At 26.8% G+C, this 13,629-nt stretch overlaps 1 protein-coding gene across 3 annotated transcripts in view; it reads right to left on the reverse strand.

Annotated features, from left to right (window-relative positions):
• Positions 1-13,629, reverse strand: part of LOC107452795 (mesotocin receptor-like) — a 93,811-nt gene that overhangs the window by 10,813 nt on the left and 69,369 nt on the right. The window contains exon 1 of one of the 3 annotated variants that reach the window (XM_043046987.2): positions 4,932-5,050. The exons of the other annotated variants lie outside the window; for them this stretch is intronic. The gene's annotated coding sequence lies outside the window, so the exon portion shown is untranslated. Of the gene's footprint in view, positions 1-4,931; positions 5,051-13,629 lie in introns of those variants that run through there. 3 annotated transcript variants of the gene reach the window in all.

Here is a 13,629-nt window from a genome sequence, read left to right on the forward strand (position 1 = left end):
AAACCATTCTTGAGCTGGGATAGTCTAGTTAGTAGATTACGAGTTCGAATCCCGACGGTCAAGGAATACCCGTGTATTAAGTGGTAACTGGTGCACGTTAAATATGTCTGGGTCACGGGCGTGGGATACGAATCAGTGCTGATGCAAAATATCCTCAGTGGTTGATGGATCTTGGTTTAGAGTCCCCTCGTCGTTAGGCTAACCGAGGAAGGATTTCGTGGTTTTCCTCTCAATACAACACAAACGCGGGTTAGTTCCTTTAATAAGTCATCCACGAAGGCATACTTCTTCCAATACTTTATCTAGGAGTTTCCTTGTCTTCTGAATTGGGTTTAAAATTACAAGGCGAAGGAATTGAACATTAGTAGTCGTAAACCCAAAACTTGGGTCGTTTGGGGTTCGGTCGGATAAAATAAGAAGTAAAATACCCCTAGGGTACTGAATTGGATATTGATCGTTCTCTGTTTAAGGTAAAAATTATGGTCTGTAGATGAATGAATGAAATATGGGTGGGTCCGCTCTGTATAACGGCCTATGACGTGTGTGTTGCTGAAGTCGTATTATTGACCATAGATGGCACCACTTAAACACAAGAAACACACCTTATGCCCTAAAAATTCACCTGATTTCAAACTGGCTTGCTGATATTCTCAAGTAGCATAAGTAACAACAGCAACAGCGAAACATATGCTAATACATTCAGCTCCTATGATAACGGCAGACTGGAAATTCTTGTTTTCAAAATTATAGTTCTTGTTACCACACATCCACTCATTTAGTAAAAAATATATAACTGAATAGCAACCGAATAAATAGGTAGATCGAATAAGAAATAGAATTTTACCGAATAAATAGTTCTTAGGACATGATCTATTTACTAAATTTTAACTAACATATTAAATTTTATCTCACATTGAAAAACCATAATTTATTCTTATTTTACCACAATCATTACCAAGGCACTTCGGTAATTAGTACCGAGTTTTTTAGTGTTCTCATAGAGCCAGATACGCGGTAAATTTTACCATATTCCGGTAGTTTCGAGCATACATTTTCAGTGTAGGAAAAATACATTTCTCAAATCCAATATTTTTTTTTCAAGAAATTTGTCTATAGATGGTAAACATTAATATTTTTCTATTATCAATGCAAACACATACATATAATTTCATATCATACATGTGTTTCCAAATATGTGTTTATAAATAAAATAAATTAACAAACAAATCAACTGTTACAACTCAAATTACTAAAGACGTAAAGCCATGAAATTAGGTTTAGGAAGATTTAAAAGGAATAGCACATAACAAAAAAGACATTTAGAGCGTGTGGCAAATAAAGCAACGCCCACCTAATGAAATCAATCGTGTAATGCAGCACACTCAGCCTTTTCCCCAGATTCTCAGCGGAAAACTTAGAAAGCCTCAGGGAGTAACCATTAGTCTTTTTGCGCAAGGAGTCATTTCGAAGGAGAAACTTTGAATAAAGATTCCGACTAAAAATGGCTTGATGTGTATTTTATATTATAATTGTTCGGATTCTGTCAGAGAAGGAACTAAGTAAAATTCTCTTTTTCCAATTTTAGCATATTTTGAAAATGTGCTGAAACTCATTTACAAACATGAATCACCTAACAAATATAACTAAAATAAATATTTTCTGGTACTAAAAATTGAAAATTAACATAAGGGATTGTGTAAAGAACAGAAATTTGCTTTTTATCTCGCCTTTTAGTTTCCCTTTTATACAATGTATTTTCTTGTGTAAGAAGAAGGTGAGATTATCTGTGTGCGTTAAACACAATTATTTGAATATTGCTTCAGGAAATTATTTTATTTAAGTTGATGAACCTTTATTGATATTATAAGAACTAAAATGAGTTTTTTTTTATTATTGAGTCATATTTATTAGATAAATAAACCAATTTTCAACAAATTATAATAAAAACATGTTTATGGAAGTCAAACAATACATAGAATTATCTTATTCTGTGACTAACTGTTGTTCTTTTTCTGACGCTTTATTTTTTAATAGAGTACTTAATTGAATAGAATATTGCTATTGAGTTCCAAAGATCAAAATTTAAATGCCGGAGATGTCATTAAAAAAATAAGCAAAAAATAAAACGCGAGAAGACACTTTGTTAAATAGAGAAAATTCAATCATAACTATTTTCATATACTTTTTTAGTAATATGTCACTATTTAACTTACTTGATCTCTAATAAATAAAAGGAGCCACAATAAGGCTTCGTCAGCTCGCTTGAAACCTTTTATAGTTTCTTGAAAGAGATTTCCAAATCGTATTAAAGTATTTTGATAATTGTTGCATTATTTATACCACGTTTTTTCGATCAAGGGTAATAAGTAAAAACTTTCGTAAAACGTTGTAAAATTGTGTTCGTTTGTGTAGACGAATCCTCGGTTAACTGAATTTTTGCTAAAAATTATATACATAATTTTGACTTAAGCATGTTACAACTTAAGCATGTTAATGCTAAAACTTCGGTTTTTAGGGTTGGTTATGAAGCTCATAAGAACTATTATTTGCAGTACGAATTCGTGTGAATTTTTTTTTTATTATTTCCGTTTTTTGACTCACACAAAATTTAGAAAAAATGTGTTCATATTCACGCAATATATAAGTATATATATTATCATAGAATTTTTCTTAAATATCTAGATTCAGATCTAGTTCAAAAACTTCTTTTAATTTTTATCTTATTCTTAGACAAAAAAATAAATAATGCATGATTGCTCATTGTATGACTTTTGACTGGTATTAGAGATTTTGATTGTTATACTCAGTCTTTAAATGTCTTTTTTTGTGCAAAAAGTCACCATTAAAAAAATAAAGAATTTTCTGCATCCTCGGAAAAGTATATTATAAAAACTCACGCTAGAGAGATTTAAGGAAAAAAATTAAATTAAGTCTTTATAAGGCTAGTAGCTCCATGTTCAAGTATTTTCGGGATTTAAATTGATTTATAAAAATAATTTCTTTAGCTTATTATCTAAAACTAATTTGATTTCAAAGCCCATTCTTTTCTTGGTGAAACGTGGATGGAATTGCAGAAATTTAACCTTCTATAAAGAGTTTACCTTAAACTTGAACTATTGTGCTATTTATAAAAATAAAAAAAACTATTTGAGAATTCTGTGTTTATAACTACAATTAAACTTGTTGTAAACGAAAACAAACTGCACACAATAAAACTGCTTTTTAGTGTCGGTTTATATTTTTGACCATACACAAACCTTTACTGTTTCCCAGATTTATGTAAACGAATGCTTTCATTGTGTGTGGTTTTTCTGAAACTATCAGCAGATGACTAAAAAATAGCCTCTTTTTAACATGTCACGTGGGAAGTATTCCTCCCCTTGCCATTACGAATCGATAATTAGAAAACCTTCGCTATGTTCATTAAGATAAATTCATACGTAATCAATCTTAGATACAATAAATGTAATGGATGATCATTTTTCATCTATTTTAATACTGCACTCTTGAAAAAAATCAAATTAATGAGGAACCATGATAATGATTTGATTTAATGAACTATTAGTAAGTGAAAATTTTCTGCGATCTTAACAGAGTACTAAATCGAACCTTTTTCCCAATTAATATAAACATGCAGTAAATTTAAAATCTATAATAATTCCAGAAGAAAAAACTTTCTTACAGTGTACATAAAAAAATGATTCCACCCTACACTGACTCCCTGTCAATCAATTGCTCTCAAAATCCATTCTACAAAAGTAAACAAAGTCCGAATGATTTAGTATAAAGCTATAGACCAACCTGTAGATTTTTAATTTTAAAAACTGAGTTATTTATTTTTCTACAATGTAAACATTATTAAAACTCATTTTAAAAAATACTCAAACTCATTCATTTTAAATTTTTTTCCTCCAATTCTTTTCCTTTAATAATCTCATAATTTTTTAAATTTTTTCATTATTTTTACTCGATCTAAGACGCAATCAAAGTTAAAAAAATTCTTAAACACAGAAAAAATATACTTAATACAGATATCAAGCTATAAACAAGCAAGTTCAAAATAAAGATAAAGGAAGGAGGAAAGAAAAATAATAATAAAAAAATAACAAACAACTGGAAGAAAAATTTTTTTTAAAAAATCTGGAAAATGGAAATGAAAAAAAAATCACTCGTTATGATGTTTGGTAAGAAGAGAAGAATTTTGACGAGAAAAAAAACAACAAAAAAGAATTAAAATTACAGTTATAAAACATTTTTAATTATAATACATTTTTAATTATAATACATTTTTAAATAAAAGGGCAAATAAATTTATTTAATTAATCTAACAAATGTGAAGAATGCGTGTATATACCGGAATTCAGGTTTATTGGAGAAATAGTTTAAAGGAATTTTTGGTAATGTGTTGAAATTCGCAATTTTCAGAAAAAGCTACCTCAGAAAAGCAGGTATTAGTATTTAAGACTGTGACAAAATATTTTTTTAATTATAAAAATATTTATAATACAGCTAGAAATAAAAAAAATAAAATTGATTCAGATTTTTCAATTGAACTTTATCGTGAAATATGTCTTTTACCTATAAATGGCAGGTGATACCTTTGAAATAAAATACTTCGCGATATTTATTTAGGTTTAAGAATATTTAACAATTTATAAATTAATGTAATATATAATAACACACTCATTTATTTTTTCCTAACGAAAATATTGATATTTATTTAAAAACTCTGTTACATACAATAAATTATATGCCTAGAAAACTAGTGATATTTTTTATATACTTTATATTTGAAAGTTTTCATATATATTATATAAAAATTTTCTCTAAAATAGCTAATTAAATTATTTCGAATATTATCGGTAAGTAAAAAAAATTGGAATTAGATTGACAGAAATAAAGAAAACTTAATTTATTTATTCAAAACTTACTCTTAACGAAATTCAAAAAAAGTTGATATAAAAATTCGTCATCACGCACTTTTCGGTAAAGCTTCAAGAACATCTCTGGATCTCTAAAGAGTGAATGACTTTGCCATGTTGCTGGAAAGACCATTCAGTAGGAGAAAAAGCCATTGATTGGTTCTTGCCTAAGAACACGTGACCAGTGTAATCCAATCGACGCATTTTAAAGACAGGGGATTTCAAGAGTCGAAGTTTAGGTGTAAATTAGCTGAAATTTGTTTTTGATATGGAAATGAGAACAAAACATTTTTGATTCGAAAATTTATATCACATTTTAATTTTTAGTGCTTATTTTCCTGCATGTAGAATAATTTGCTTATGTTCTTTTTGTTACATGAGTGTTATACTTGTTTGTAATTGTGAAGCTGTTTAAAATATAATAAAGATTTATTACTAACAATAATAGATTACAAATTAATTTCATACGATGTTTCATATTTTTATTTCAAATTATGCTACCTGTAAAAATATGATCTTCAATTCCTGTATACATTCTCATATTATGAATGTTGATTCATATTATTATAAGGAAAGAACGTTTTTAAGAATTTATCGCGTAAATAATCTTTTAAACAAGATTTAAAATGAAAAAGAACTTACTGATACTTTATGTTTAACAGCAAGTTTTGAATTTTTCTGTTAATGACAGTAAGCTGATACTACAGTTTGCTTTATTCAGTAAAAGAAAGAAACAACTATGCTTTCTGAGGAAACTTTTTTGTTCGTATTAAAATATTAATTTTTGGTTCTTGATAAGTATCTCGTTGAAATATAGGTATGTGGTCTGTACTTTGTAAATTCAAAGTTATAAGAATTTATTACTTAAGTGATCATGATTTTTGGTGTGGTTTCAAAAGTATTGCTCAAATATTTTTTTAATGAAAAATTCTGACATAAGATCTTTAAAAAAATTACATTTTATGCATTTTCTTTTTCTAAAAAAAGTTGTCCTTTTCTTAAACATTTAACTTATTGATATTATAATTATTCACAGAGAAAAAAAATATGGCCGAATATACCAGAATCTGGTAAAATTTACCTTAATTTTGGCTCTACAGGAAAGCAATAAAGTTCGGTAATTTTTACCGAAGTGTTTTGGTAATAATTTTGGGTATAAGTAAGCATAAAATAGTGTTATAATATGTGATAATGTTTGAAAAATATAGTAAAATTTATTAACTTTGTCATGATACCTTGGATCATGACATAAAAATCCTTTATTTGGTCACTTTTCAGTTATGTATTTTCTACTAAATGTATGGCATAAGAATTTTTATTTTGAAAACCAGAAATCCTGGTAAACCGTTACCATATGAGCGGAAAAATTATCAAATGAATGCTTCAAATACTGTATAGTCTGGTTTTATTAACCAGAATTATGTTTTCTTTTTTCAGCAATGTAAATATCATACATATAACGTATGTAATGCATTCGTTATTTTACCAGAATTGTTTCTGTTAAAATAACATGTCACGTTTCCACTGCGTGAATTGACTTTTTCTACTCGGTTCCATCATTCGTGCAAAAGATGCAGCATTTTCATTTTATTTTTTTTTTCAATTTGCTTTTTATAAATATTGAGCAAGTGATGTAAGAAAAATTGAATATTTAAGTATCAGAAAAATACTGCTAAGATCATGTCTCATACATTTAAAATTATTCATATTATTTTCGTATCTATAATTCTGAGATGTCTGCAAGATAAGGAAATTTATGTAATAGAATAAAGAAACTTATAATGACATGATATAATTTATTTTTAATATTTTTTAGAAATCTATAGTAACATAACATAACAAATATTTCTACTATTACTAGATTGTAATTTAATATAACATTCAAAGGTAACCATAGTTTAATAATTTTTATACTCTTTAAGATATTTGTCGGTAATCAAATGCAATCAAAGTCACCGAAGTAACCAATGTATGTAACCAAAGTGTTTTCTGAGCAAATGTTTAAATTTGATGTAATCTTTATTACTTTTATTTATTAAAGGGGGTTCATTTGCTTTATCCATGAATAATGTATCATTAACTAATTAAAAAATAATTAGCAATACAAGATTTCCGAGTAATGAAAGATTGAAATAATTATGAATTAGAATATATAATTAGAATATATTATGTCCAGAATTATTCTATCCACAGTTTTGGATTCGAAATCAAAATTCAACTAAAACATCAAAAAATTCTTTCTCAAAATTATTTCCCATATTATGATTGAAATACTTAAATTTCATTTTTAAGATACACTTTGCTAACTAAGAAAGATAATCTCAATAAACTTTCTTGCAAATATTTAAATTCAACACATAGCGTATGATTATAACTTTCATAGTACTTAGAGTATAAAATAAATCCAGAACCATTCAATTACTTTAAATCCGGAAGCTGCACGCATGACACAAAAGCCATTACATACATTGAAGAAACAGTGCAACATATAAAAGGAATAAAGTAGATAAATTTTAAGTTAACGTTCTTTTTCCTAAACAAACAATATGAGAGAAGCAAACTAATGTTGGATAATATCCTCATGTAAAAGTAAAACATATCTTGTCATTTGCATTTCCAGGTATAATCCCCATAAATGTAACGACACAGGATATAAATAAAGAAAAAATTAACTCTTTACAAGCTAAAAATAAGTAAGAAGACACCGAAACTGAAAAAAATTTGAAGCAGCGAAAATTAATTTGTTCGTCGCCGAAAACATTACGGCTTAGAAGAACACTTTTCATTTTTATCACTTATGAAGGATGATTACAAAATAATTTTGCAGACATATAACTCCCTAATAAGCATGCCATTCCATTAAATAGAATAACATTTGGGACAGCAATAATAAATGTGCTCAGGCATAGAGATGAAAGTGATTATTTGGCCATCAGGGTTATGTTTCCTAGCAGCAAAATACCTTTGGCCATCTTTAGACCAATATTCACTAATCTACGCTAAATAAAGGTTCAAAGGGTCGTCATTTTTTTGATATTGGCCCGATATGGAATTGTCCGATTCTTCCGATATTTTACAGTCACTTTACAACTAATGTCGGTCCTATATAGAATTGTAAGATTCACCAAGATTAGCATTTTCCAAACTAAAAATGCGTAAGAAAACCCTACAACTTTGTAAAAAATGTAAAACAGAGTGAAAACATTACAGCTTGGAAGAACACTTTTCATTTTCATCATTTGTCAAGAATGATTGCAAAATAATTTTGCAGACAAGTGACTTCCTAATGAGCATGTCATTGAACTGAATAGAATGACATTTTGTATAACGATATTAAGCAGTATTTGTCAAAGAATAATGACAAAGAATAAGTGAATGTTTAGACATTATTAAAATAAGATGTGAAAAAATTATTAAAACATGTAACGTAGCAGTGACGAACTAAATTTGGAGTTAATACAATATTTTAAGCAAGCGAACAGAAGAGCTATGCTAAGATGGAGAAAAAAATGTTTAATAAATTTAGATGTGGCAGCCATTCAATTTTAGTTAACTTGCACTAAGGACAATGAGAAAGATGAAACAGAAACCAGTGCCATATACACGCTGCAAATTTCTGAATCTATCTTTATATAGCGTATCAGTACTAAAAATATGGTTGAAATTGTATTTTAGGTTGCTTTTTTTGTGTGGAATTATGAACTAATAATATTAGCCTAAACTTACATCATTATTCTTTTGTGGAACATGTTCAAATGAAAAAAAGTATGTTATTAAAGTTCTGTAAATGTGAAAGCGGTATCTGGTGAAACATTTTAACACGATTCTTATGCACATGCCTAATTATATGAATGTGCAAAATTTTATTCAGTTCTCTTTAATGGATTGTAGTTACATGTTAGCAACATTGGGACTGCCATGTAATCATCTCTGAAATTCCAAGAATCGAATGGCAAAGTTATTTAGACTTTATCGACATTTATTCCAAATACTAAATCTAAATTGCTCTTTAATTTATAACCAACTTTATATCTCTCACTATTTAGATATTTGCATTAATATTTCAGAATTATTTGTTTTATAATACTATAAAAACATTATTATTTTTAAATTCGTAAATTTACTATTAGTAAATCTGCAAATTTAACAAACTCTGAAATTATATATATATATGGATATAGCAAAACAATGAAATAAAGAGTAAATAAAGCTACAGAAATACTCATACTAAATACACCACAATCAATTTCCCTATATTTGTATTCATTATTTGCACTTATGTAGCTTTATTTGAGCTTTATTCAAGTACTTTTGCTTTATTTATACTTATACTCCATCCTCATCTAGTTACTTATGCGTGTTAGCACATTGCAGTTTTACTATAGTTAGTCACTTGTTCTTTAACTGTTATTTTAACAGTTCAAAAGTTACTTAATCCAATTATTTTTCTAATTTTACAGAAATATTTCTTAATAAGTATGTAATGTATTTTTAAGCAATAAATTACTTTATATTTCTGTTGCAGCCATCGATTATTAGATATGACTAATATACACACTATACTGCTCTTAATTAACACAGTCAAAAATTATTCTATATAAAATAAATGTGACTATTAATTTGGAACTATTTTATTTTGTTCAAAACTAAATTAACGAAATCGTAAAAGTATTTCGATCCATTTGAAACTTCCTACGTCTTATCATAATATTTATTTTATTTTCTCATTTAAATAAACACGGAATACAATTTCTTTTAACAAAAGATTTAAAAAAAGTATTTGTTTGGAATACTGAAGTAATATTATGAGTTAAGAGAATCTATTAAAGAATTTCGTTAAATAACTATACGTTGGGGAGTTTCTTATCTTTTGATGAATATTCAAAGACTCCTCGTGTTATTTTCAACTCAAAATTTTTTTTTTAACTGTAAGAAAGGAAAACTTTCAATCTATAGACAGATATATGCTTGAAAGCGCATTACTGAAAATATAGTTACTTTTTGTTTTATTATCTTTCAGTGTTTTTTTCCTTTGTTGTATTTTCTCTATTTTTATTTTTTGTAGTTGTTTTATTGTTTTGCATTCCATATATTTTTCATTTGAAGACACTAGATTTTCAAAACTATTTTGGAATATAAAAATTCTGATTATGAAATACAATCTGATTATAAATTATTATTTAGTAATATTGAAGGGCTTGGTGCAAAATGTTGATAAACTGCAGCTTTTAAATTGTTTGTAAAAACATTTTTGGTGAAATTTCTACAATTTGGCAATTTGTCAACAATAGCGATTTATTTTCGTCAACTAGAAGAGATTTCAAAAAATTAAGTACCTCTCTGAAAACAATAATAAAGAACAATTTGACGTAAAAATATAGCCTTTTAAAAAAAGTTGCTTACTACAGCAGCGATATAACCCAATATAAACCAATGTCGTTCCAACAACATTTTATTACCAAAAAATACTTTTATAATTCTGAATATTTGATTTATATCATCGGATACCTAAAGGATAAGCAATTTTCTTAACAATAGATATAAAACCTTTTAGTTTCAGAAATTACTTCAAAACTATAATGAAAAAAAGTAAATACATTAACTACTTATTTATGTTTAACAACTATTAGATTTATTAGAGTTAAAAATTGCTGAATGAAGAAGACAATTAAAAAATAAGAATTAGGCACAGTTCTTATCTTATTAAAGATATATCGAACATTTGAAACGAATTATTCTTTTTAATTGTTTTTGTGTTATGAAATCTTATAAAAAATATTTCTTTTCGCATGTTTCTAACCGAAAAACAGAGGTTTTGGATAATAAGTGCATTTATTATTTTAAGATATTGAAATAATTTTTATAAAATATTAAAATACATACCTGTACAAAAATTAGAATCAAGTAAAAAAAGGTGTATGCATTTATCTCATAACAATTTCAAAAAATCTTGTATAATAACACTTAAAAACGTGTAGAGAGTAAATTATTTATTTAAGTTTTTTTTAAGAAAAATCTTTTGTATTAATGATAGCAAGGAAACTGGAACATTAAAAAAAGCATTTAAGAGTACCATAAATACTATTGAGTTTATTTTTGTTTTTTTTGTTTCAAAATCTTAATCTTTCGTCAAATACCAATGTTATATCACAAGCAAGCAACAACATTTTTACATCGTACAAATCTTAAACAACATAAATTCAATTTTTTTGTTCTAAATGATTTTATGAACATTATTTTGGCTCAAAAAAAGCTCATCGATTTTTACGGCACAATACATTTCAGAAACCAACGTTTTAAAAGGTGTTTTAATTTTCATTACCGATGCATTAATTGAATACATATTAAATACTTTTACGGTACTATTTTACGTAATTATTAATTACCCAAATTTCTCAAATCTCACCAAATAACCAATCTTTAAAATATCATAATGACATTTTAATACTTAGTCAATGGATAGATTCATTAGCTATAGTTTCTTCAGTTTAGTTAATTTCTTCAGTCTAGTTAGTTTCCTTATTAAATTTTTTATCTATTAATAGTTTGAAAGAAATTGATTTTAACACCTTAAAAACTTTGTTTAAAATACTTTAAAATATTTCTGATGACGTAAAATAAGCTGCATGAAGTGTTTTCTTAAAACTAGATATTTTGGATAGTTACGTTTCAAAAAACCTCATACTTTTCGTATGAACATTATTATTTTCAGTATTCTCTGTAACCGAGTATTAGTTTACTGTTTAAAACTGTGATTATTGTTTTACCCAAAAAACTAAAAAAAAATTGGAATGTTTTAATCTCAAGATTCTTTTATTCAATATATTCAATTGAAGAGAGTTTTTTATTATACTTATTCATGTCCCACTGAAATGTATTTTTATTATGGACTTCATCCTGCATAAAGTAAAAGTTCTGATAAAATTATGGTGCTGCACGGTAAAGGCATTTCTGGAAAAGCAAACAGTAATTCCGGCATTAAAAACCAAAATATCCCGTATTTAAATCATTTATTCGGTAATTTTTTCATCCATACGGTAACGTTTCACCAGAAGTTCTAGTTTTCAAAATGACGGTTCTTATTACCACACATTTAGTAAAAACTATAAAAAAAAATTTAAAAAAAATTAAAAGTAATTTTAAAGGAATTAATAGTTTTTATACTTTTATGCCATACTCTTAATTATTATCATAATATTACTAATTTTTTCTACATGTATGAAGTTTTATCACATATTTTAAATGTATATTTTATCGCTAATTTTACCAAATCCTTTATCAAAGTAATTCATAAAAATTACCAAGCTATCTGGTGATCCAATAGATCCTGAAGCATGGTAAATTTTACGATATTTTGATAGTTCTGACCAAGATTTTTTACCAGTGTTATTGTCTACAGTCAGTATTTAACATTCATAAGAATTTTTTTTTATCATTTATTTACTGTTTTGCAACTCTATGAATTCAAATGGACGAATTTTTTTCCTATAATCGTTGCACAGACCTAATTAAACCCGGCACACAATTAATTTAAGATTTTGCATTTATTTTTTAAAATTGTTTCGAGTTTTGTTATTTAATTAAACACAAATGTCTAAGATATAAGCAATTGTTTTTGAGTAAATAGAATTTTTCCCATAAATTACAATAAGAGGGTCAAAGAAAATATATTATTAAATCTGTTTTTAATTTTCTTATAGCAGACATTAAAAATTAACCTGCGTTTCGTGTATGAAAAATATAAAGGTTTTTTAACGAGATGTATCAAATTAGCTAAAATATATATTACTGATAAGTGTTAATACACTATTTAGAGCCACAAGTAAACTGAACAAATTTTCAGCATAAAGAACTATTTCCCGCATCTTTACCTGTAATTTTTACTGTCATACAATTAGTGCTTCACTAGTTGCCTGAACGAAGACGCTAAAACAGATGTAAGGATAAAAATGCAGAAGTGTTTTCCACTTCGCAGTTAGAGTAATTTTAATCAAACTTATTTCAGTTCAATCGAAAAAAAGAAAAGTTTCAATTTGAAAATGGCAACATCTCTTGATTAAAAGAAGTCCTTACAAGCATAATTTTAAAAGTCAGACGGAAAATTATCTACATATTCAGACATAATTTTTAGGAATACAGATTTAATTAAACCTAAGAACTCCTTATTTCTTCCTTTAAATAATTATCTCTTGTATGACTGAAACATCTTTGGCGGAGCAAGGTAATTATAATTAGATTTTGCATAATTTCATAAGTACAGTAAATTAAAAATTAGAAGTCTGCATCGGAAATTTCAAGAATGTTTTGAATGAGTACACGTAAAATGCGAATAAGAAAGGAAATTTTTAAGAAATTAAAACATTTGTAAAGTAATATTTATACCATTTGTATCATATATGCAAATAATTAATTTAAAACTAAGTTGAAATGTAAGATGGATTTATTAATGTCTTGTTATGTATTACATTTTTTGTTCTTTTTAGTAAGCGTTATTCATTAAGAATTTCCCACTGAAAGTAGCGATGTTTAACTGAGTGTAAACAAAGACAAGAGTCTACAACTGGAACAGAATTCTGAAAACTTCCGGTGTATTCCTCCGCATATGTTATTTTTACGAGATGAGGTGTGAATAGGCTTGATATTGTATTAAGTTTTATTATTGAGACAGCATTTATATTTGCACGAAATTTTACAGTTCACAAAATTG

This window comes from Parasteatoda tepidariorum, chromosome 3 (assembly GCF_043381705.1).
Source record: "Parasteatoda tepidariorum isolate YZ-2023 chromosome 3, CAS_Ptep_4.0, whole genome shotgun sequence".
In the NCBI taxonomy this organism is placed as follows: Eukaryota; Metazoa; Arthropoda; class Arachnida; order Araneae; family Theridiidae; genus Parasteatoda; species Parasteatoda tepidariorum.